This window comes from Magallana gigas, chromosome 9 (genome assembly GCF_963853765.1).
Source record: "Magallana gigas chromosome 9, xbMagGiga1.1, whole genome shotgun sequence".
Classification (NCBI taxonomy): Eukaryota; Metazoa; Mollusca; class Bivalvia; order Ostreida; family Ostreidae; genus Magallana; species Magallana gigas.
Window position 1 is genome coordinate 8,423,455 of NC_088861.1, and position 26,591 is coordinate 8,450,045.

At 33.2% G+C, this 26,591-nt stretch overlaps 2 long non-coding RNA genes across 4 annotated transcripts in view; one reads left to right on the plus strand and one right to left on the minus strand.

Moving 5' to 3' along the window:
• The window catches only part of LOC136271319 (uncharacterized), a 182,320-nt gene that overhangs the window by 54,423 nt on the left and 101,306 nt on the right, over positions 1 to 26,591 (plus strand). The gene's annotated exons all lie outside the window — the stretch shown is intronic.
• On the minus strand, positions 7,483 to 8,675 carry LOC117684429 (uncharacterized). Its single transcript, XR_004598189.2, has 2 exons — positions 8,281 to 8,675; positions 7,483 to 7,931 (listed from the first exon to the last, which is right to left on the minus strand). It is a non-coding gene; the product is annotated as an uncharacterized lncRNA (long non-coding RNA).

Genomic DNA, 26,591 nt, shown 5'->3' on the forward strand with positions numbered 1-26,591 from the left:
CATCCTCAGCGAAGAAAATGAACGGAAACTGTTGGTGGACTGACCGACCGACAGTCCGACCGACCGATAGACCGACCGACCGACAGAAGCAGCAAAGCAATATGCTCTCCCTTCTTCGAAGGCGGGCATAATAAACACTACATAACCCACAATTTTACTTAATATTACAATTCAATCCTTTCCCCTTGTGTACTAATCCTATCGTATTATGCGTGTACGCTGTTCTATCGTGCCTCAGAACTAGCCTATTGAGTGTTGATCCTATCAGGTTTATCCTTCTATTTATCACATTTTCCGTTTATCCTATCGTGTTTATTGTATCGTGCCTTTTCACTGAATAATAATCTTATTTTGAAGTTACAAGACACTCATTGTGCTGTATAGTATAATTTATATAGTACTACCGGTATTTATTGAACACATAATCATACATGTTAACCTCCAGTGATAAACAATGGGTAGATTTTGAACTCAAAAGCAGTAGCATTGCGCGCGACGGTTTCAATTTTCATGTGAAGCTAATGGCTACAATAAGGAATATGAAAGAATGTAATAAATGAAACAATAACACTATTATCACATGCATAAAAAGATTTATTTGTGTTCATTGGTGTAGGATTTTGTAGCTTGCTTTGCTTTTCTTAGAGTGGTCTTTTCTGGAATTGATTCAAAACAACTTTTGTTATTATTTAACTTGGTGGCCAAAATTGAAGAAATAGTGTCATTTGATAGTTCAGATCTGAAACTTGTCTGTATTTTTTTCAAATGCTTGTATGAGTCCCTGTGTTTCTCTGTGTCTCTGTGTTTTTCAATGTCGTCCCCCCTCCCCATGGCTTATTGAGAAATCGTTATGACAAAACGCATACTGTTCCCCTTTTTTGATCTATGAAGAAAAATCAAATACTTTCAGCCAGTCAGCGTTAAACTTTGAATAATATCTTTTCCTTTTTCGAGAAGGTAATGTCGATGACATTTTTGTAACTATAAATGTAATCAATGAGAAGTGTTCACAACTCATTGTCAAATGCATGCTTGAAACCCACATTATTATCGCTATGTAAAGAACGCCTGAATGTTCCTGACTCAAGTAACGCGATATCTAAAGAACTAACGAGATTTTATAGCTAGAATGGCTTCCAAGCGAGACAAAATTGAATTTTTGAAAAATCGGTAGATTTTCTATTAAAAGCGTAGACACGAAATGGGATCAAAAAGCAGTAGACTTACGCGAAAATCGGTAGAGTTAACATGTATGACATAATGTACAATTCTATTACATTTTATTCAAATCTATAGACCAAAATCAAAAAATAAACTACATGTAAATCATATCTATAAGCAATGTAAATGACAATGAATGTAAACTATTGTAAATCAAAAAGTTTGTATTTTGTGTACATTACATTGAAATAGAGCAATAAACAAGGAGCAACCTAGGGGGTGACATGGGCGAAAAACCTGCTTATTGATCAGTAACTTCGCTGGATTTTCCTTAGAAAGAGATGTTATATAAAGTCGCCCTGTATTCCAAGTTCACAATTTTGTAAATTAAACCCAAAGGCAATAGAATGATAATTATCAATTTCAAAAGACATTTTCACAGCCACAGTTAAACCCTTTTATGATTAATAACTTGCAGCTTTCTAATCTTTATTTGTTATAAATATGGGCAATGCAACTAGATACTTGTGCAATGAAAATTACAACTGCTGTTTATTTCTAGTGTTTATATTATAATTAATTAGTAACTTGAAATTAGTTAATGACACTGTCAAATGAATGGTGAAATAATCATAAAACAGTTTGCTTACAGTTTCTTTAAAAAATGAAAGATCCTCTGTATAATGGTTGTAATTGGGTCCAAAAATTGGACTTCTACCATCAAAATACACCAAAGTACAAAGACTTTATTTGTCATTATTGAAGGTTGAATCTGTGTATATCATCATTAGTGTTATGCCATTGTCAAGTAATGGAAGTCTCCCTGATTTCTCAAACTTCTCTCTATTTTTCTGTTAGAGAGAATTGAAGTCTCCCAAAAATTTTGCTTTAGGTTGGTCCCTGCATTGAAATTACACTTACAAACCAATTCATCCAATGCAAAACAAGAGACCCTCAGACCTAGTGTCTGCATGCAATGCGCACGGTTGGAGTCCTCACAATCGGAGGTGGTAGTGATATATGGCAGCAAGAGTTGCCTCAAAGTACCCGGGCCAGCAGCTGACATGCCTTTTTTTTTTTTTTTTTTTTTTGTCCTCCGACTTGACTTTTCTTGGAAAAAAATCCGTAAAACTAAAAATCAAATTATGATCGCCTAAGCTTACATAGTTGCATAACAGCTAGTTCATATATAAAATGTATGAATACCATATAAAATAAATTAAATTCAACAAATTAGAATTTTTTTTTTTTAAATTTGAGAAGTTGTTTTAATTTTTATTGACTTGTTTCTAATCCGATCTAAATTCTTTAAGACTGTATATAATCATTAGCATTATACTATTGTCAAGAAATGAATGTCTCCCTGATTTCTAAAGCTTCTCCCTATTTTTCTGTTAGGAAGTGAAGTCTCCTTAAAACAGACAAGATGGTCATTGAAAACAGGCATGTTGAATGCACAAGACCTTAAAAACACTGGTTGCTGGCCACGTTAGAAAGGTGGCCTCTTAACTGAGTTAAAAATATTCATAATAGTGAAAAACTAAACGAACAACATTGAAACTTGCAAATTATGGGCAGTGGCTGCTGATTAAAGGTGGCTGTAACAGCAAGTGCCACTGATGTAGAACAATAGTACAAATACATTGATAAAAATCAATTTCTTTCATTTCTCTACCCAGTCATAAATTTATTTAATTAACAATTGATTACTTTAAAAACAAGCATTCTGAGAGTATTGCATAAGCAATACACGTCCCCTACCGGTTTGTAGAAATTTGTGAAAACAATGCACTGTTATGCAGAATATCTTTCTTTCCGTCTCAACAGACCAACCCGATAGCAAACCTGATTGTAATAATACATAAAACCTTGTAAATTAAATTTACAACACAATGCTTGACACTATTTTACAGAACTTATTTGTTTGTTAGAAACAATAAAAGGAATGGTCCAAAAAATGAATGATATTATTACTGACAACATACTTTCCTCGTTTATTTGATAAACACCGAGCCATATAACGAACTCGAAGATTAAAAATTTAGAATATAAAAAATTGATCTTCTCGAAAATATGTCAACCAGATGCTACAAAAGTGTAAACTTAATCTGTAGTTTGACATTTTAAAGCTGTTCAGCAAATTTCATGTTATTCCTCAAACGCATGAAGAAAAAAAGTGTGGAAAACTGAAGTGGGACAGACAATACAATTGCAAATATGTTTCCTTATATTAACCTATACAGGGGTTTCCTTGCTTAATTTTGGGTCTGTTTAGTATAGAATAGTGAAAACATTTAATTCTGAGTAAAAATGATTCCCACCAGGCTCATCATTTATTGTAAACATAAAAAAATAGTTATATTAATAATTTTGAACAATTTATCCCTTTTTAACCGTAAATATAAGTACCGTAATGAACAGCGCTGTTAAAAAGTTCACAAGACATGAAACTGGTTGGTAAATGGAAAAATATCCTGACAGGATGTAGTCAATGAAGTTAAGATCCAAGTGATATTTGTAATTTGTTGTTTATTATTTAAATTGTTCTCATTAAGAAAGAATCTGTTTCACATTCACCAAAATGAAGTTAGATGGTATGTTGACAGCAACATTTTCTACCTGAACTTCAATGTGGGTACTCACTAAAATCTAATTTGGACATTAATTTGCGAGATAACTATGCCTGCATGTTGTGGAACAGCGGTGTTCAAATATTGAATAAGGTTAACCCTTAATTAACATATATACACCTAAAAAATGACCTTTGGTCTTTTATGCCAATTAACATTGGTGTACCAACAGGTTGGGACCAATCGCCCAAATGGTATATAATAACTTGTTTGGGATATAATAGCCCATTTTTAATTGCAAAAAATAAAAAAAAATGATTTTGAATTTTTTTTATATAAATCCGCATTATAATAGATGAAATGCAACAACTTTTGCTAAACAACTTTTTCTGGAACCGTGATGTTACGGAGATTGATCCCTCAGTATATCCAAAACTTCTTTGGGATCAATCTTACAAACCATTGACATATAGACTTCTTAACCAAAAGTTTTTGCATTTGATACACATTAATGTGGATTTATATCAAAAACTTCAAAATCAATTTTTTTTTAAATTTTTTGCACTTAAAACTTATATCCCATTTGGGCTATTATATCCCATACGGGTTATTATATCCCATTTTGGCGATTGGTCCCAACCAGATCAATATACTATATATACTTTGACGTGACATGTTGGCTATAGGTATATATATATACAACTGATGGTAATTTTGGATAATGGGAGGCATATCATTTGATACATCGCAGACACTAGTCCTACAGGACTGTATGTCTCCCTGACTAACCTGAGGTTAATGTTAAGACAAGAGATTATATCGATTTATTATTACAAGAACGATTCCTCGTTTTTAAAAATAGAAAATTTCTAAAAAAAAAAAAAAAAACAAATAAAACAACAAAAATGCGACCGATTCTATAGAATTCATAGCCTTAACGATTCCTGTTTTACAAAGAAAGCAGAACAACCTAAGGGAAATAATCATTTCGGTCTTACAAAAACGATGGCCGTTATTCAACGAACACGTGACCTGTTACAAAACAAAAACAAAACTTACGACTTTGAAGTAAATTGCGCTGGTAAACAACAACGCATCCAAATGTTATGGTGCAAAATATACTTTCTGTTTTTTATCTTTTCTCTCCGTCACATTACATTCTTTCTTAAATGTTGGATCAGCTATATTAGTACATTCAATCCGACAACATCCAGAAAACTTTTCTAATGACCTTCACCTTTGCATCAGTTGTTAAGTCGTACGATAAACATGTCGATTTCATGTTCAGTGTCCCAGAATTTCAAAACACGTTGCATCGTTCTTTTAAATGTGTATTTGTCGACGAGGGACAGACTAATCCTAAAAAAGAATAATGACAAGCAAAAAAAAAAAAAAAAAGGAGGGGGGGGGGATAGTTTACAACTACAACTTTCCATAAAACGTGAAAATTCTAATTCGTGTCGGGGAGGGGGGGGGGGGGGGGGTACTGCACCTGTACATATATCTTCAATTTACAATTTCACTATAGATTTTACATGCTCACCAAAATGTGCGAGTCCAACTCCATTTTCATTCACTTTTTTATATAGTCAATAATATAGAAAAATTTGCTGCGTAAAAAAACGAGGGGCAGCACGTAACAAGGGGGGGGAGCACCAACCCCCCCCCCCCCACCCCAACCCCCCGATGTTACGTGTCTGGTTTAAATTGGACAATTAAATGTAGTTCTAAATTTCAATATCAAATTGTCATTTAAAGATTCTGTATATTTGTTAATATTAACAATAACAACAAGTGAAAATTAAGCTGCCGATGTGACGTTCCCATCTTGAAAACTGTAGGAGGAGTTATCCGTACAATGAGGGTACCTTATTTACAATATTTTGCCCCAAAAAAGACTAAGTTCAAAAGCAGGTATTTTTTTCATATATTGTCAGAAATAAAAAAAAAACTAGCATTATGCACACCTCTGATATATGTACAATTGATTTGCAAAAGAACAACTTCCTATCTTGAAAACTGTAGGAGCACTTATCTGTACAATGAGGGTGCCTTTTTGGCAGCCGCCCACCCACCCGCCATTTAAATAACTGGATTTTTCCGTTGGAAAACCCGGTTAATAATTAAAATAAATTTTAATTATCGACAACTGTACAAAAGCCACCCAGAAAACGATAAGATACTAGTACACTGTAGAACACATTTCTTTGTTATGTGACTAACGTGCAACAATCTTTGAAAGCTAGTTTCATTGAAATCGGTCTCGTAAATATAAACACATTTTGTTCAAGAAATGTTCAAGAATTGTTGACCGTTCTAGATATATCTGAACTGTGTTTCAGGGGGCCGACCCTTAAACTCCTTAATGGGGCCACCAACAAAAAACTTTAAGGTAGCATTTTGTTTAAAATATTATTCTGAGCAACTTTTCCTCTACACTGCTTTTGAAAGGGTTGACCCTCCATACTGTGTACTTGTTGAACCATCAACATGTCTGAAACTTACTGACCCCCGACTCCCCTCCCCCCCTCCCCCTAGATCTTTTCATGCCACTAACTAATGTCTATCATTAAAATTTATTTCATGAATCTTATCAACACTCATAAGCCTTCAAGTACAGCAACTCTTAATTTTACAAAAATATTAACGGGTACTTTATCCAAAACTGTTCCTTGCTACCTTTAACTTAGTACACCAACATTTCATAAAAATATGTTTTGTCTTAGAATAAGAAAGGTAATGCAATTCTGAGAAAAAGTATACCACATATACCCTTACCAAAATATAGACCTTCTGGCAACACATTCTGGCATTATTGCAGCAATACTGCAGCAACATTCTGGCAATACATTGCGGCAATGTTGCTGCAGTAGCGTTTTTCGTATGCAAATGAGATTGCGGCAATATTGCCAGAAAGATGTTGCCGCAAAAGTTTTGCTGCAACATATTGTTGCGACAACACCTTTCTGGCAATACATTGCGGCAATGTTGCTGCAGTAGCGTTTTTCGTATGCAAATGAGATTGCGGCAATATTGCCAGAAAGATGTTGCCGCAAAAGTTTTGCTGCAACATATTGTTGCGACAACACCTTTCTGGCAATACATTGCGGCAATATTGCTGCAGTAGCGTTTTTCGTATGCAAATGAGATTGCGGCAATATTGCCAGAAAGATATTGCCGCAAAAGTTTTGCTGCAACACATTGTTGCTGCAACACCTTTCTGGCAATACATTTGCATAAGAAAAATGACATTGCAGAAATATTGGTTCAATGCATTTTCTGTGCTCTGGCATCAATGGTACAATATATGCAATACTTATAAATATTAATAAATGTATACAGTAAAGCAGTCATGTATATTATATTAATCTACAAGCAAAATGAAAAAAAAATCTTTAATTGCCATTAGTTTTATTTTTTTAAAGATGCAAAAAGGTTACAACAAGACTAACATTTCGCATTACATTAAATTAAGACTTTCAAAAATAAAAAATAAAAAACAGGTTGTGATTACACAATATTACAGAAGTAAAAAAATTATATTATTCAATGTAACATGCACAAAATAAGTATTGAATTAAAAATATGATGTATAATATTAGAGACCTGAAACTGGAATTTCAACATGCTTATAAAGGACACCAGTTAAAATTAATAATCTTTAAATTTAACACATAAATACAATAAACACAAATATGATGAACAAATCATGATGAAACTTGACTAAAAGTACTCGGCGAATCAGTGACAATTTATTGCTGCAGAATAACATGTATTGTAGTTTGATTGACACAACGCGCACAGACGGATTGACACAACGCGCACAGACGGATATGGACAAAAGTTCACTGTTTACCGTAAGCAGAGCTCAAACCATATAGTTCACAAGTCCTGCACAACCACTTGCTGTATTACGACTGATCAAGGCAATTGTCCTAGGCATTCCAAATGTCCTTTTTTTTTGACAGCCTCGTGGGCATTCTGATTTCACACATAAACAATCACAAAAACAACTATCAGAATATCACAACAATATCCACATTGGAATTCAGCACTGTTGTGTATATGTTCCTCTCCATAATCTTAAACAAATTACGTCATCATTCTTTTTTGGTTGCCAGTTCCACCATTCATTTAATCAGTAAGGTGACAGCTTTTTTCATGGTTTTCTTCAGGTCTGTGTAACCCAGGGCAGACCTACTGGGAAGAAAAATGGATTTCATATAAGCACGTTGGCAATTGTTTTCAGATTTTAAGCAGTTTCAAGGGGGGGGGGGGGGGGGTCAGGACCCCCTACCCCTTCAAATTTTTTAAAATTACATTATAGAATTACCCAAAATATGCCTCGGACCCCCTTCCCCTGGCAAACTCAAATAACCGTCGAAACCAACCCCCCCCCCCCGCCCCCGGAATAAAATTCTAGATCCGCGCATGGTTCTTAAACAGTGTAAAACCCATAATGGTAGATCGCAGTCTTTCTGTTTATATTCTTATAACAAACATGTTTTAAACTGCCATTCAATGAATATATTATTATTGCTAAACTTACTTTTTCAAAAACGTGCTCATGGTGCAGGGGATGTCAACACTCGATTCGCTCACTCAGATTCGTCCTCAGTTTTCAGCCGTTGATTTTTTTTTTACAGATAAACACTCCATTGACAGTGTATTTTTTAACATTGTTTACAGATAATTCCCGTATTTCATTCATTTCATATGTTTCACCATCTCCAGTGATGGCAGGAGGCTCGATTGAAGACAACATGGCAGCTTCGAATGTGAAAATTGGCGGCTAGCGATTTGATCGACCAATCAGCGCGCGCGAAACTTAACATTGAAACGAAAGTAAAAGTGGAAACAAACAGCATACGAAAATTCTTAATTCAACATGCATTGAGAAGTTTAGATACTCAAATCTAAGTAGACTGATATTTTAACTTAATAAAAAAGAATATACCTTTACAAAAGAACAGACAGGTCGGTATTTCACGTAAAACATGAGTTGGGGGGGGGGGGGTGATTCAAACAGTCTTTTATAGTGAAACATCGTAACCATGCATAACAGTTATATGCCATTGAAGGGAATATCATTGAGACTTTCTTAGAATAAGACTTTAATCATAAAATATTTACTAGATTTAATTTTTTCGACTTATTATTTTTTTTGGGAAAAATATGTTTACAAAAGCAATATTCATGCAATTATAATTGACAGTTTTAGACTTGTGCTGAATGTGTAAAATTTTATGTCTAAATTCTGCTAAAGCTTTTGCAAGCTCGGTAAGCATAATAAATCAGAGGAAAAAGAAAAGTTTGTGGTAAACTTCTGGCAAGTTTTGAGGCGTTATAACTGAAATCATATCTAAATAATTGACAATTTTTTAACCCCCCTCCACTGCTCGGCTTCTCCTTAAATTATAATTAAAGTAGAAATCAAATATGATGCCTAGCAGTATTGCCAGATCGAATTATATATATTATGTATATTAGTTCATGATTTAAATGATCAAATACATGTAGATGTTACCAGAAAATTTTTTCTGGCAGTATGATACTGAGTGTAGCCAGAATATTACCAGAAGTTGTTGCAGCTAGTGGCAATATTCTAGGTGCATGTTAATATAATTTTTTACAGAAATAACTCAAATAGTATTGCCAGAATGTTGCCAGAAGTTATTGCCGCTAGTGGCAACACTCCAGCAGTATTGCCAAAATGTTACCAGAAGTTGTTGCAGCTAGCGGCAACATTTCACTAGTCTCAAAATCTGGTTTCTGGTAACAAAAATGTGTTGCTGCAATATTGCCGCAATATTGCGGCATTGTTGCAGCAATAATTTTACTTTGGTAAGGGTAGCCAATTCCATTGAGGTTTAAGAAAAATATGGCAATTTAAGTGAACCCACCATTTTTGCTTTCCTCATTTAACACAGATTCATAGGGTTCTACATAGTAAAACATCTTTACCCAACAATTTAGAGGTCAATTGTTGTTTAACCTATTTTAATAAGAAACCTTATTCAGTACTACATACATCTACATGATATAATCATTATAAAAGCATTACATCACTTAGAAATGCCCTAGCTTACATGTATACCCTCCCCCATCTTTTGATTTTAATAAAAAGTCATGGTTTGAAATCTATTAGCTAATTTTATGAAACTTGTGGCAATTTCTTTGAGTTATTTCTCACACATATTTGAAAACAATCATCAATGATACTAAGAATTGATCTTTGTTTGTTTATTGGATGATTTGCAGCAATTTCCTTAACAAATAGACATGCTGTCTTGCATGTCATTTCTTATTTCCATGAAAAAAAGTAAGCTAACAATCATATTTAGTGAATATCTAATCTATTCTGGTTTCTAGTCTCCTTTTAACCATACTTAACAGTAAGACCTTAGGTATACAAGTTTGACAACTGTGTTAAATTAAAATTAAATTTAAACACACCCGGGTAGCTGGAGACAGATGAGAACTCCATGAAAAATGTTCAAATTTAATTTGACATGTTTTTCTGCATTTGCACATAGACATTTAAAATGTAAAAATATGTTATTTCATGTTCATTTCAAAAGTAATTATCATAGTAGATGTTATATGATGGTCAAATGTACATTTACATATCCTACATGTAATATCTTAATCAAGAAAATTGGAAAGAGAGATGATTTTTGAATTATGTATCTAAATATCTAAATGTATCTAAATATCATTATAAAGTACAAAATAAAGGAAACATAATTGCATACTTTTATTGAAAAACAAATTTTCACAACTAACAAATAAACAATTGTAAACTTCTTTAAACAGCCTTAATTTTGTTTGTCATAATTCCTTATCAAACACAAACCACAACAAGGCATGATGCTTTCTTAAAGCTCCATCACAGTAACTGTTCATGAATTATCCGATTTAATTTGAATTACCAGTAAATAGTCTGTAGAACACAAGGAATATGCGTGTGGGTAGAGGTGACAGGTTAACCTCAAAATGCTGAAACCACAAGGATAAACAGGTAAAAACCATGTGGCCGCCATTAGCTGAAATAAAAAAAAATCACTAAGCTGTGTTAACATACATGCATGTACTAATAATAGCTGTGTTTACATTAAAATATGCATAGTATTTCTGGAAAAAAATAAACTGACCATGCAGTGTAATTAGTATCACATATCCCAATACATGACATTAACATTTAGTCACTACAAAAACAAAAATGTTCATATTAAGTCATAATATATATAGCATTTAAAATTTTTCTTAGGCAGACACATATCAAATTGAGAGAGAGAGAGAGAGAGAGAGAGAGAGAGATTTTGTTTTACTCATAGTGCAACAGTCAATATTTCAATTTGTAAACTACAAAGGAATATTAGCCATTTGAACAGCGTCAAAGTAAAATCTTCTGCAATACCATTTCTTATCAAATGAATTTTACTGGATATGTTTGCAAATAAATTTAGTAAGGTTTTTTTTCTTTTCTTATGAATAACATGTTTTAAAAACAATACTCTTGATAGTGTGCATAAAATTCTATGAAAAAGAAAGTGAGTGCACAAGATTGTAAGTTTGCCGGAATCCTCGACACGAATCAATTGGGATTTAAATGTCTTTAACCTTGAAAGGCTATGTACAGGTTTCAACAAAAATATATTATGTTGAGAGTCGAAGTACATGGCTATTCAGGTTATTAAAAAACTCACAAAGCTTTAAAAAAAAATGGCAATGAGAGGTAAACCGATAACTAGTTGGAAATGTTAATGCAAACATATTTTAATGAAGTTATATTGTGTATATCATAAAAACTAGTTCTTGTAATAAGAAAAGAATTTTGTTTATAGTGTTCATACAGCAGATCTAGAAATCAATAACAATAAATTAAAATATACTGGTATATTATAATTCAACATCATGTTATAATAACAAACATTTAAAACAAAAAAGTTAATTTTTTTTTTAAAAGACCACCAGTTGGATTTGAACCCCAAACACTGAATGTATGTATTCACTAATCCAGGACGAAACCACTGAGCCATGCGAGACTTGTCAATATATGCTCTATAAAGTACTGTTTGAAACAACACTATCATATCAATGGACTTAGCTTTTCATCCTTCAAAAAATAATTTGAAAAAGTACATAATTAGTCATCTTTGGGTCATCTCTCCATCTTTTTTTAAAAAGCGACATTTTTAATGTTGAAATATGTTATCTTTACACGTTTCAAATTTGTGGAGAGAAGACCCAGAGACAAAAAAATCATTTTAAAAAAGCTGTAAATAAGTAGGATTTTGCATGAATTGCATCATGCTGCTATATTTAGACCCATATTATAATAAAACCTTTTGCATTTCAAATACTTTTCCACTCATTCCACATCAACCAGAAACCAAATAACGGTTATAATTCGAAAAATATTCAAAATTAATTTATAAAACTTTCCCTCTCCTTGTGCGCCCAGATTCCTGCCGAATCTACATCTGAAGCGCTGACATTCTTTGACAAAGCTTTGGATTTTGGTTGCACATTGAAAAAATGAGGGATTGATAATACATGCTCATTTTGAAATTGAATATATTGTTGCATTTGTTGGTTTCTTTTACTAGACAGTGATTATTACAAAATGACGTTGCTCTGTGACGCTTTTTCAAGATTAAAAGCATATGAGAGAGAAAGAGAGAGAGAGAGAGAGAGAGAGAGAGAGAGAGAGAGAGAGAGAGAGAGAGAGAGAGAGAGAGAGAGAGATCTGAGGCACATGCAGTAAAAATTATTACATACATTTGTCTTACTGTAAAAATTGTTTACAATGTAGATATGATTTGCGTGTAAAGTTTATCTAAAATGAATCAATATATATAAAAGATAAACTAATCTCAAAAACATAACAACGTTTCTGTGAAATAATTAAATCTTGAGAAGAATGTTTTATAGATATCAGGGAACATTAACCTAAAATCTGAGCTTGATTTAATATAAAGTTCGTCTCATCTCGCACTCTGTTTTACATGCTCTTTCACGGACGATAACCATATATAACAGAGAACCAAACGAAATGTCTACTTTTAACTATAGATTGAATATTTACAATGTCAAATATATTTATTTTATTAAGGACAAGCCTGTCTGAGTTTTTTACTTATAAATTAAGTGAAGGCGATATGGTAATGATCTGCTATATTCAAATAATTAAGGTAATGTTATCATCATGCAAACATGCACTGTAATTAAAACATTCTAATGTACTGTACCTTAGGACCCCCACCCCTTTTTAATTGCACTGTTTTACCTTGTTCAATACAAAATAAGACATAATGTTACAGATGCATAATAATAAATAGAAATTCAAAAGACTGATGTGCAAAACATACACGTGAAAATACACCGGACAGATAATATTCCGAGATTCCTCTGACTATAACGCCCGCTTTTATATTGTGACGTACGTCAAAAGCGCAGGTCCGAGTCAGAGGAATCTCGGATTAGAATGAAATGTGCAAATACTTTGAAAAGAAAAAGTCAATACGACATATCCTTTATTGAAACATACCTTTATAATCTGTCATACGTTAGTTGAGCTGAATTTTCCACTATCGACGTCTTGCATGCCATGCTTCTTTTAAAAATGTTGATCGACACACCGCTATCAGCTGTTGTTCGCAGTCAAAACATGGCGAGTTGACATGGTGAATCTTACGATAAATATTTCGGTAAAATATTAATAAGTTTGTGTTTAATATGCAGAACACATATTCACATGCATTACATTATGCATTTCTTTTCAAGTAAATAATCACAATCAATATTTGTAATCTTTACAAACTCCAATTTACACTGTACGGGTTGTTCTATTATTCAACAACTGAAAGATCCGCGACAATTAGGTTAGGCTTATATATATATCGCGATTAACCAAATTTCAGAAAGGACTTTCGATCGCTTTTCGATGATCATGATGATCGGGATCTGTGTCTTCAATTCCAGTGAGTGAAACGGTCGCCAGCTGCTTTGTTTTTTGTTATGATTCCTGTTGACAAAATTTTCTCTTTTTTTCAAACGAAGTATACATATTCAAATTAATTATCAATCGAATTAACGAAATCCTTCAATAAACACTCTGATTAACTATTTAAAAAACAAAGATCGGTTTTAGGACCTGTACGAATTGTTTTCAGCAGGAGTTATACTTTCTGTGTGAAATTTGCACTATTTTTTAAACCAAGAACACGGAGTCAAAAGTTCCGGAAAAATCAATTTTTAAACCCCGATATCTCTGTAATGCATCGTCCGATTTTCAAACGGATTTCAGTTTCATATTGAACATGACCAACTCTACAAACCTCGTAAACATTTGAAATTGAAACGAAAAATTCGAAAATTCGAAAATTTTAAAACACTTCCGGTTTAGACCGGTAGTGACGGAAACTAATTTCCAGTCTTATGTCCAAATAAAAACGACCAATGCTTCAACATAGAAAATTCCAAGTCTCTATCTTGAAGCGTTTTTGAAAAACGCCCTGGACAAAATCACTTTTTTAAAATTTAAAAATTGACGTAACGTAAAAACGGAAGTGACGTTGTAGTTTAAAATTTAACATCTTTGAGGCACAATAATGCTACATAATCCCTGAAAGTTTCATGTAAATTTCTTGAAAACTTTTTGAGATATTAAGCTTTGAAAAAGTCAGAAAAATAAAGAAAAAGAAAAATAATAATAACTAGAGCAAAGCTCGTTGCAAAGCAACGAGTGGGTCTTCCGTTAATATCGGAAGTAAAGCTGGAAGTTCCTGTATGAAGCAGAGCCCTTAAACCAATAACAAGAGTAACTAAAATAAAAAGATGAAAAAAATCGAATTATTCCTGGTACGACTTAACAAAATACGAATGATTTTACGTACGACTTAACAAAAACCTTTCTGATTTCAAGAACGACTTAACAAAAAAATCCGAATGTGTTCAAGTACGACTTAACGATTATTTTTGGTACGAGTTAATTTGACTTTGAACATTACGCTATTTTTTAAACCAAGGACGCGGAATCAAAATTTCCGGAAAAATCAATTTTTAACCCCCGATATCTCTGTAATGCATCGTCCGATTTTCAAACGGATTTCAGATTCGTGTTCAGCATAACAAACTCTACAAACCTCGTAAACATTTTAAATTAAACTGAAAAATTCGAAAATTCGAAAATTTTAAAACACTTCCGGTTTAGACCGGAAGTGACGGAAACTAATTTCCAGTCTTATGTCCAAATAAAAACGATCATTGCTTCAACACAGAAAATTCCAAGTCTTTATCTTGAACCGTTTTTGAAAAACGCCCTGGACAAAATCACTTTTTTAAAATTTAAAAATTGACGTAACGTAAAAACGGAAGTGACGTTGTAGTTGAAAATTCTAAAACTTTGAGGCACAATATTGCTTCATAATCCCTGAAAGTTTCATGTAAATCTGTTGAAAACTTATTGAGATATTAAGCTTTGAAAAAGTCAGAAAAATAAAGAAAAAGAAAAATAATAATAATGAAAAAGAAACAATAGAATAACAAGAGGGTCTTCCGTTGAAAACGGAAGACCCTAACTAGAGCAAAGCTCGTTGCAAAGCAACGAGTGGGTCTTCCGTTAATGTCGGAAGTAAAGCTGGAAGTTCCTGTAAGAAGCACAGCCCTTAAACTAATAACAAGAGTAACTAAAATAAAAAGATGAAAAAATCGAATATTCTTGGTACGACTTAACAAAATACGAATGATTTTAAGTACGACTTAACAAAAACCTTTGCGATTTTAAGATCGACTTAACAAAAAAAATTCGAATGTGTTCAAGTACGACTTAACAATTATTTTTGGTACGAGTTAATTTTACATTGAACATTACGCTATTTTTTAAACCAAGGACGCGGAATTAAAATTTCCGGAAAAATCAATTTTTAAACCCCGATATCTCAGTAATGCATCAACCGATTTTCAAACGGATTTCAGTTTCGTATTTAGCGTAACCAACTCTACAAATCTCGTGAACATTTGAAATTAAAACGAAAAATTCGAAAATTCGAAAATTTTAAAACACTTCCGGTTTGGACCGGAAGTGACGGAAACTAAATTCCAGCCTTATGTCCAAATAAAAACGATCAATGCTTCAACACAGAAAATTCCAAGTCTCTATCTTGAAGCATTTTTGAAAAACGCCCTGGACAAAATCACTTTTTTAAAATTTAAAAATTGACGTAACGTAAAAACGGAAGTGACGTTGTGGTTAAAAATTTATCACCTTTAAGGGACAGCGATACTCCATAATCCCTGAAAATTTCATGTGAATCCGTTGAAAACTTTTTGAGATATTAAGCTTTAAAAAAGTCAGAAAAATAAAGAAAAAGAATAATAACTAGAGCAAAGCTCGTTGCAAAGCAACGAGTGGGTCTTCCGTTAATATCGGAAGTAAAGCTGGAAGTTCCTGTATGAAGCAGAGCCCTTAAACCAATAACAAGAGTAACAAAAATAAAAAGATGAAAAAAATCGAATTATTCCTGGTACGACTTAACAAAATACGAATGATTTTACGTACGACTTAACAAAAACCTTTGTGATTTCAAGAACGACTTAACAAAAAAATCCGAATGTGTTCAAGTACGACTTAGCGATTATTTTTGGTACGAGTTAATTTTACTTTGAACATTACGCTATTTTTTAAACCAAGGACGCGGAATCAAAATTTCCGGAAAAATCAATTTTTTACCCCCGATATCTCTGTAATGCATCGTCCGATTTTCAAACGGATTTCAGATTCGTGTTCAGCATAACAAACTCTACAAACCTCGTAAACATTTTTAATTAAAACGAAAAATTCGAAAATTCGAAAGTTTTAAAACACTTCCGGTTTAGACCGGAAGTGACGAAAACTAATTTCCAGTCTTATGTCCAAATAAAAACGATCATTGCTACAACACAGAAAATTCCAAGTCTTTATCTTGAACCGTTTTTGAAAAACGCCCTGGACAAAATTACTTTTTTAAAATTTAAAAATTGACGTAACGTAAAAACAGAAGTAACGTTGTAGTTGAAAATTTTAAAACTTTGAGGCACAATAATGCTTCATAATCCCTGAAAGTTTCATGTAAATCTGTTGAAAACTTTTTGAGATATTAAGCTTTGAAAAAGTCAGAAAAATAAAGAAAAAGAAAAATAATAATAATGAAAAAGAAACAATAGAATAACAAGAGGGTCTTCCGTTGAAAACGGAAGACCCTAATAACTAGACACGATCTCGTTGCGAGCAACGAGGAGGTCTTCCGTCCGATTTTTAGAATATGGAATAACCTTACTCTTGACCTTCATCAACGAAACGTATCCGGAAAAGGAGGCGGGATCTATGAGTAATGGGTGAAAGACTATTTATCACTTTGGTGTCCCTTACTTGAGGGATCAGCTCCTTTTCATTCATTTTAGTCAAAAGGTATTTTTGTGTACCACTAATAAGTATTTAGAAATTGGTTACCGTTTTTGAGATATCTGGGAAAAATCGTTTTGATATCCGGTCCTAAAACTCCTTTTAGTGTCCAGATAAAAACAATATATGGTTGTACATTGTTAAGCTCAATATTTTGAGCATCTTTTGTTAAATATTGCTTTCCAAAGTTTTCCTCCATTTTGAGATATTGAGCATCAAAGCTTTAGACTTCTGGCCCCTTAAACTCCCTAATTACGTAACATTGGAGTAAATGATCGCCATGTACATGTACATAACATTAGAATGAACATAATTGCTTCTATAACGTATCAAAAAATATTTAACAGTAAAAAGTTATCATTTAAAGACTTTAGAGCCCCCTCACCCCCGTATTAGAAGGGCCAGCCCCTTTTTCATGATTTCAAATGAAAGCTCTTGTCAATTCAAACACTTTTTGTTCAACAAGTAATTACAAATTTTGTACGTTCTCGAGATATCTTGAGAGGGTCGTGTTAGGGCCAACCCTGTAACTCCTTTTAGGGACCGCATAACAATGAAATTATAGTTGATTATTGTTAAGCTTAATATTTTGAGCATCTTTTGTTCAATATTGCTTATCCAAATGTTTCTTCATTTTGAGATATTGAGCATCAAAGTTTTGGACTTCTGGCCCCTTAAAATCCCTAATTACGTAACATTGGAGTAAATGATTGCCATGATTAGGTTAATGACCTAAGAATAAACATAATGGCTTCTATAAAGCATCACAAAATATTTAACAGTAAAAAGTTATCATTTAAAGACTTTAGAGCCCCCTCAGCCCCTAATTTGAAGGGCCAGCCCCTTTTATATGATTTCAAATGAAAGCTCTTGTCAATTCAAACACATTTTGTTCAATAAGTGTTTACAAATTTTGTACCGTTCTCAAGATATCTGGAGAGGGTCGTTTTAGGGGCCGACCCTGTAACTCCTTTTAGGGACCGCATAACAAGGAAATTATGGTTTCAGATTGTTAAGCTCAATATTTTGAGCATCTTTTGTTCAATATTGCTTATCCAAATGTTTCTTCATTTTGAGATATTGAGCATTAAAGTTTTGGACTTCTGGCCCCTTAAAATCCCTAATTACGTAACATAGGAGTAAATGATTGCCATGATTAGGTTAATGACCTAAGAATAAACATAATTGCTTCTATAAAGCATCACAAAATATTTCACGGTAAAAAGTTATCATTAAAAGACTTTAGAGCCCCCTCAGCCCCTTCTTTGAAGGGTCAGCCCCTTTTTCTTGATCTCAAATGAAAGCTCTTGATTTAATTAAGTTTTTTTGTTCTACTTGTTTTAACAAAATGCTTTCGAGAAAAGAGATATTCAAAGAAAACCAAGAAAAATCACGACGCCTTTTTAATCTTAATTTTCAAGCTCGGGCGAGCTTCGGCGCTCTTTGACATAAAGATGATTAATGACCATTAGACACTATTTCAATCTTTCGTCTATCAGCCCTGAAAAGTTCAACATCATATCTTAAATGGTAAAAGAGGAGTTCTCTGTACAAAATACCCCTATAAAAACAGTTAAATCCACGATATCTCAAGACAGGAAGTGACGTCATAAACAAAAAAAATTTCCAACAAGGTTCAGATCAATACCTATCAGAACTGAAAATTTGACGTAAATCAGTTGAGCCGTTTCCGAGATATCGCGTGCACAAAATCGGTAAGAAAAAAAAAAATAATAATAATAATAGGGAAAAAGAAACCTAAGAAAAACAATAAGGTCTTCCGTTGGAAACGGAAGACCTTAATAACTAGAGCAAAGCTCGTTGCAAAGCAACGAGTGGGTTTTCCGCTAATGTCGAAAGCAACGCTAGAAGTACGTCTAAGAAGCAGAGTTCTTAATCTAGTAACAAAGAAACCTAAGTACAAAAAGATAAAAAAATCGAATGATTCTTGGTACAACTTAACATAATCCGAATGTTTTAAGTACGACTTAACCAAAACCCTTAACCATTTCAAGAACGACTTAACAAAAAAAACAATGTGTTTAAGTACGACTTTACACATTTGACTTCATTTTAGGTACAAGTTTACTATACCTTGAACTAACATCTTTTTTCTGAACCCAGAATGCGAAATTAAAATTTACGTAAAAAATCAATTTTGTTTAAAACATAATTCTGAGCAGATTTTCCTCTTCACTGCTTTTCAAAGGGTTGACCTTTCGTACTGTGTGCTCGTTGCGTCATTAATTGTCAGAAACTTATCGATGTAAAGTTTACTTTACTGTACCTCTGTGAATATTTTCTATGTAAAATTACTATGAACCAGACAACATTGAAATGGTGAACATTTCAAAGGGCCCCGCTGATGTTCTTTAAGAGAATTTTGCTTTGACCTTGACCTATAACTTGAAATTTTTCCAGCTGGCATAGAACTTTTAATTCAATTTCATTCCCCCTAACATACATGCATTTTTGTTCAATCTGACCAAGATTAAGCATATTTGGAAAATAATCTACTGTCTAAAACTAATTTTAAAAAGATCTGCTTTGACCTTCACATTGACATACTTGGTTCAAGGTCACTGCACACCATTAACCAATAGACTCTGAAAAGACAAAATATTAGCCAAATAGGGGCTAAAAGGAGAGTATATTTATGCTCTTAAAATATGGATTTTTGTGTAATCTGATATGACCTTGACTCTTCATCTACAAATATCATTCGAGGTCATTGCATATATTTTGATCAAAGGCATCATGTGGGTGAAGTATGAGGCTGAATGGAGCAAAGGGAGAGAAGATATACTCCGGACAAGGATTTTTAAAAATATAATTCTGCTATGACCTTCACAGTTTCTTTTCACTGAAAATAGGTTCAAGGTCACTACACACCCTTTCACCCTTTACTCAAAAAGCTCTGCTTATGTGAAGTCTGAGCCAAATAGGGGTTAGTAGAAATTATATATGCTCTCAAAAAAGGATTTTTGCATGATCCGATATGATCTTCACCCGTTACCTAGAAATTTCATGCAAGGTCACTGCACATCGTTTAACCATAGAGACACTCTGTGAGTATTAGCCAGATTGGACCAAAGGGAAAAAAGATATGCCCCAGACAAGGATTTTATATATATAATTCTGCTATGACCTTAACCTTATACCTAAAAACATGATTCAAGGTCACTGCACATCCTTCAACCAAAGGAACCCTGTGAATGAGGTATGAGCCAGATTGGGCCAAGGGGAGAGAAGCTATGCTCCTGTCAAGCCATCTCCGATGGACAGACGGACAAATTGATCACTAGAAGGCGCCCGCATAAACATGCCTTTTTACAATGTATCTAATTTAAAATAGTATCCATGCTATCTGCCTATGGTGAATAGTCATCAAAACTATTCATCAGCAGAATTTGATTTCCCTCCTTTTTAAGGTGGTATGGGACATCTGTCGATATTAATGTGGATTAAAGTACTATATAATTGAAAAAATTTCACCGGTTTAGAATTTTCAAATTTTACAATATATAACCAAAAAATAGCTTTTAAAAATATTTGAAAAGGTAAAAATTGTAAAAACCCCAGCGGGATTCGAACTCATGACTTACAGGTTCCTAGTAAACCCTCTAACCCACTGTGCTAAGGAGTTAGGTGACCATTTTTGAAAAGAAACTACATGTACTTATATAATTACACTTTATTTTATTGTTTATTTCGATAAACAATACGTCACAACATGGAAGTGTCCCATATCACCTTAAACTCGGAACACCTCTGACCTAATAAGATCGCCGCATTAAATACAAAGTTTGATTTAACTCTAATTTGTTTATCATCAAGAAATTCTGCATGGCTGACAAATAAAGTTTTCTTCAGTATAATGAAATACCAATTAACTGACTATTCGGACAATAGCAAGTTTATTGTCCCACTCCACAGCAACTATTTCCCTTGGCTTTGCCTCATTAAATAGTTGCTGTCTTGAGGGACAATAAACTTGCTATTGTCCTCATACCCAGTAAATTTAGTAAATTTTAGTATTTACTAAATAGGCATATAATATCCCATCCACCTACATTTCATGTTATATAACCTCCCGTTTGTAACCTTCAATTTCACTGTAAAGTCAACATATCTGTCATAGCCGCAAGTTTCACAATTTATTTCTGCTTCTCATGTACTTAAAATTAGGGGCCTTAATATTGCTTACCAATTCCAACAAGAGACATCCCTCTAACTATTGATAATCATTAAAATTCATTTCATGAATCTACGCAACAATGATAAACCTTCAAGTACAGTCACTCTTAATTTTACAAAAATATTGACGGTACTTTATCCGAAACTGTTTCTTGTACCTTTAACTTTGTACACTAACATTTTTATGAAAAGACGGTTTGTCTTAGAATAAGAAAGCTAATGCAATTCTGAGAAAAAGAATACCACATATTGCCAATTCCATTGAGGTTTAATAAAAATATGGCCATTTAAGTGAACCCACCATTTCCAATTTCCTTTAGTAAACACAGATTTACAGGGTTCTCCATAGTAAAACATCTTTACCTGACCTTTTAGAGGTCAACTTTTGTTCAACCACCTTTAAAAAGAAACCTTATTCAATACAACATATGCCTACATGATATAATCATGATAAAAGCTTCACATCACTTAGAAATACCCTTACATGTATACCCCCCCCCCCCCCAATCTTTTGATTTTCATAAAAAGTCATGGTTTGAAATGTTTTACCTAATTTTATGAAACGTGTGGCAATTTCCTCGATTCATTTCTCACACATATTTGAAAACAATCATCAATGATTCTAAAATTTGATCTTTATTTGTTTATTGTATGATTTGTACCATTTTAATTAACAAATAGACAGCTGTCCTGCTTGTGATTTATTGTTTTCATGAAAAAAGTAAGCTAACAATCATATTTAGTGAATATCTAATCTATTCTGATTTCTAGTCTCCTTCTAACCATGCTAAAACAGTAAGTTACAACCTACAAGTTAGACATCTGCCTTAAATTAGAATTAAATTCAAACACACCCAGGTAGCTGGAGACAGAGTTGATTTCAATGAAAAATGTTCAAATTTGACATGTTTTTCTACTTTTTTTATGCATATATACCTTAGAAAGGTAGAAATAGGTTGTTTCTTGTTCATTTCAAAAGTAATTATCATAGCAGATGTTATTTCAAAGTCAAATGTACATTTACATATCCTACATGTAATCTTAATGCAGACAATTAAATGGGGGGGGGGGGGATTTTTCAATTATGTAAACACATCTAAATATCTTTATGAAATAAAAAATAAAGGAAACATAATTGCATACTTTTATTGAAAAACAAATTTTCACAGCAATTATGAATTTCTTTATAAACAGCCTTAATTTTGTTTTCATAATTTCTTATCAAACACAAACCACAACATGGCATGATGGTTTCTTCAAGTTCCATTATTGTTCATGCATTATCGGATTTAATTTGAATTACCGGTAAATAGTCTGTAGAACACAAGGAATATGCATGTGGATAGAGGTGACAGGTTAATCTCAGGAGCTGACCCACAAGAATCAACAGGTACCGGTAAAAGCCATGTGGTAACAAGAGTCTGTTTTGAGCTGAAATAAAAAAAAAATAATTAGCTGTGTTTACATACATGTACTAGTAATAGCTGTGTTTACATTAACATATGCATAGTATATCTGGAAAAAATACACTGACCATGCAGTGTAATAGGTATGACATATCCCAATACATGACATAACATTTAGGCAGTACAAGATCAAAAATTTGCATATCAAGTCATAATATAATATAAAAAATTTTCATAGGTATAAACACTTATCAAATTGAGAGAGAGAGAGTTTGAGAGAGAGAGAGTTTATTACCATACTTGTAGTGCAACAGTCAATATTTCAATTCGTAAATTACAAACGAATATTACCCACCGAACAGCGTCAAAGTACATGTACTGGTATTAGCTTCTGGTATACCATTTTTTATCAATTCTACTGTTTTTTTTTTTGCAAATAAATTTAGCGAGGGTTTTTGCTTATTTTCTTATAAATCACATGTTTTAAAAACAATACTATGTGTAATAAGCATAAAACATGTATGAGTAAACTTAATGAAGAATTTTTAATAGATTATTTTTCACAGAATGTGGTACATTACATGTATGTCAATCTTTATAAAACTAGCGTATATTTCGTGCGCCATAAATTGCAAGTTTTTTGTAAATATCATTTACTTGCATGATAGGTATATATGGTCTAACCAAAATTTTCTTCATAAAGCTACAGCTGTATGTACCACATATATGTTTTGTCACAAGTATACATTTAAAAAAAAAACCCCAAATTCCAACAGTTGAAATAAACTCAACTCATTCTCTGATAAGTTCATTGTGTTTTGTGCGTGCATATCTTATTTGTCTGCTGCAACAGCAGCCAATCAGCGGTAAGCTGAATCCACAAAAAGAAAGTTTGTGTTTTAGGAGCGGATAAATTGTTTATGCGACACTGTCAAGAAAACCACACCAAATAATAACAAGAAACATAAATATTCACTTATATGTATTGTGTTGTAAAGTAAAGGTTTTTAACACTTATTGCATCTTGCAAAACATGTGATGACCCTTAATCATCTGTCATATATCTGATGTACATGTATATGTAAAAGATGGGAGAAATAACGACGGAACAAACTGGGATTCGAACCTGGCCCTCTGAATCTCTAGTCAAGTGCTCTACCAACTGAGCTACATGTATCTGGCACCGGTATTCAAACCAGTCTGACCGTCACATTCCTTCCCCCTTAAATGATCTTCACCCTCGAAGATCACCCCTGGCAGGAGTTAACCTGTTAGTTCCAGGGGTTGGTCACAACACCAATATTGTAACAGGATGGGAGAAATAATGAAGGACCAAACCGGGATTTGAACCTGGGCCCCCTGAATCTCTAGTCAGGTGCTCTACCAACTGAGCTATCTGGCACTGGTATTCAAACCGGTCTGATCATCAGATATATAAAGAATTATTTTAAACAATGTTGTTCAATAAAAAATAACACGCGCAACCTTCAGTTTTTGTCTGTAATTAATCAATATTGGCGTGCGATCAGTTCTCGCCGAGTACCATTTCTCACCAGTGCATTCACTGCATTGTTACGTCATTTTATCAACACATAAAATTACATACGAAAATATGATGTAACAGTGCACCAGCGAGTAATGGTCCTCGGCGAGAACTGCTCGCAGGCCAGTACTGCCAGTAGTCAGATTAAAAAAAGAGAATAAAAAATTACATTTAAAACATTAACAAGGACAATTTAAGTATACATCATAACTGCTAAACAAGAAAAATTATGTGAACTGGTAGAATAGTACGCATAATTCTAACTTGTAACCTACATGTACAAGTACATGTACCGGGTACCCGTTGGTCTGCTAAACCTTTCTAATGATACAATGATTGGCATCATAAAGATATTAAAGTCATGTTTTAACTCTGAAGTCTGAAGTATACAATTTTATTTACTTGAAGTTATGTCTACAGGATATTCATGACTACATTTGGAGTCTTCTGCACAAGAATATATGATATGTTTCTAATTAGACCCTGCTTTGAATTTTGAGTTGAAAATTCACAATCTGTTATTTTTTTTAATAGATAAATTCAGTTACCCTTTCCAGTCCCCCATGAACCTCGAGCGAGTCTAAACATCCATGAAACATGTAAAAATTACACGTTAGTAAACAAACACCCACACCATAACAAAAACAAACAGTGTGCACGTACTTACATGTACATCTATACTATATACTAAATTTTAACTTTAACTTTTTTAAACTTTAAAAGGAGTAAAAGCCTCACCTTCTTCAGTAACATCCACATAAATCACACACTTTAATGTCCATCTTTTCTCCTTTATTACTCGTAGCTTATCAACGGCTGATCGTCAACAGAAGTGTGGCTGTCAGAATTTCCTCGTAAACGATTCACACGAGAAAAATATCCTCCTTAAACAAATATGTAGTATTGTTCCCTGTGCATGTTCATATGTTTCACAGTAAATTGAAAATGCATTTGTACATCGAAAGAATACACAACTTCTCTTCTGCATTACGGCTCTCTCTTTTCTACAATGCCGTTCGTTACTGTTTACATTCGGCGCGCGCGCGGGGGTTACAAACAGGGGCGCCCCGACAAATAGTTGCACATAGAACGTTAAAATAATGTGTGTTCATTGAATTCATAAATGATATAGATGAAAAAAATGAAATTGAATCACAACTATTTATCTAAGACGCAACACAACGTAATGCAGTAAATGCCTGGGCCTGAAAGTGGCATTTGTTCGCTTGTGTGTCTATGTAGACAAATTAACTCGTTCGTGTAACGTTACGATTCACACATATTTGTTTTATGAAATTTGAAAAAAAATAGGGCACAGAACTTTTTAAATTTGATACCAAATGACATTATTTAATATATTAACAATAACTGAATTAATTTTTTTTCATAAAATGATAACGATTTTTGCTATTAGAAAAATACGTGTTTGAGCTGCTGACCCCTAATTACAGGGGCCAGCCCTTTTTTCTTAATTTTAAATGAAAGCTCTCGTTATTCTAAACAACTTTTGTTCTATATGTATTAACAAATTATTTTTAGTTTAAAGGTTATTATACAAAAAGCAACAAAATTTCAGACCCCCCAAAACCTTAAACTTTACCGGCAAATAGCTTAAAAACTAAAAAACATTTTGCCAAAATTTTCATGCCAGCAAAACTATAAAATGTTACCAACAATCCTGCTAAATTTCATGCAACTATCTTTTGTAGTTCCCGAGATCAACTCTGGACAAAAGACCCCCCAATTTTCAATTAAAGGGCAATAACTCATAACCGGAAGTGAATTTTAAAAATTTGAAAAAAACGTCCCGAGATATTAACATTGTCTACATACCCTGAAAGTTTCATAACAATCAGACAACAAATGTACGAGAAATGGCCTACACAAAATTTGCGGATAAAAAAAAAAAATAATAATAAGAAACAGTAGAATAACAGAAGGGTTTTCCGTTGAAAAACGGAAAACCCTAATAATAAAAAGAAACAATAGAATAACAAGAGGGTCTTCCGTTGGAAACGGACGACCCTAACTAGACACGATCTCGTTGCGAGCAACGAGGAGGTCTTCCGTCCGATTTTTAGAAGAGGAAATGACTTTGCCTTTTATCTTCATCAACGAAACATATCAGGAAATGCAGATGTGATCTAAAAGAGCGATGGATGAAGGATTATACACCCCGTTGGATCCCCAATTTAGGGACCAGCCACATTTTATTTCATATCAAATAAGAGGTCTTTTGATTTCGAGACATTTTGTGTAAAAAGTTA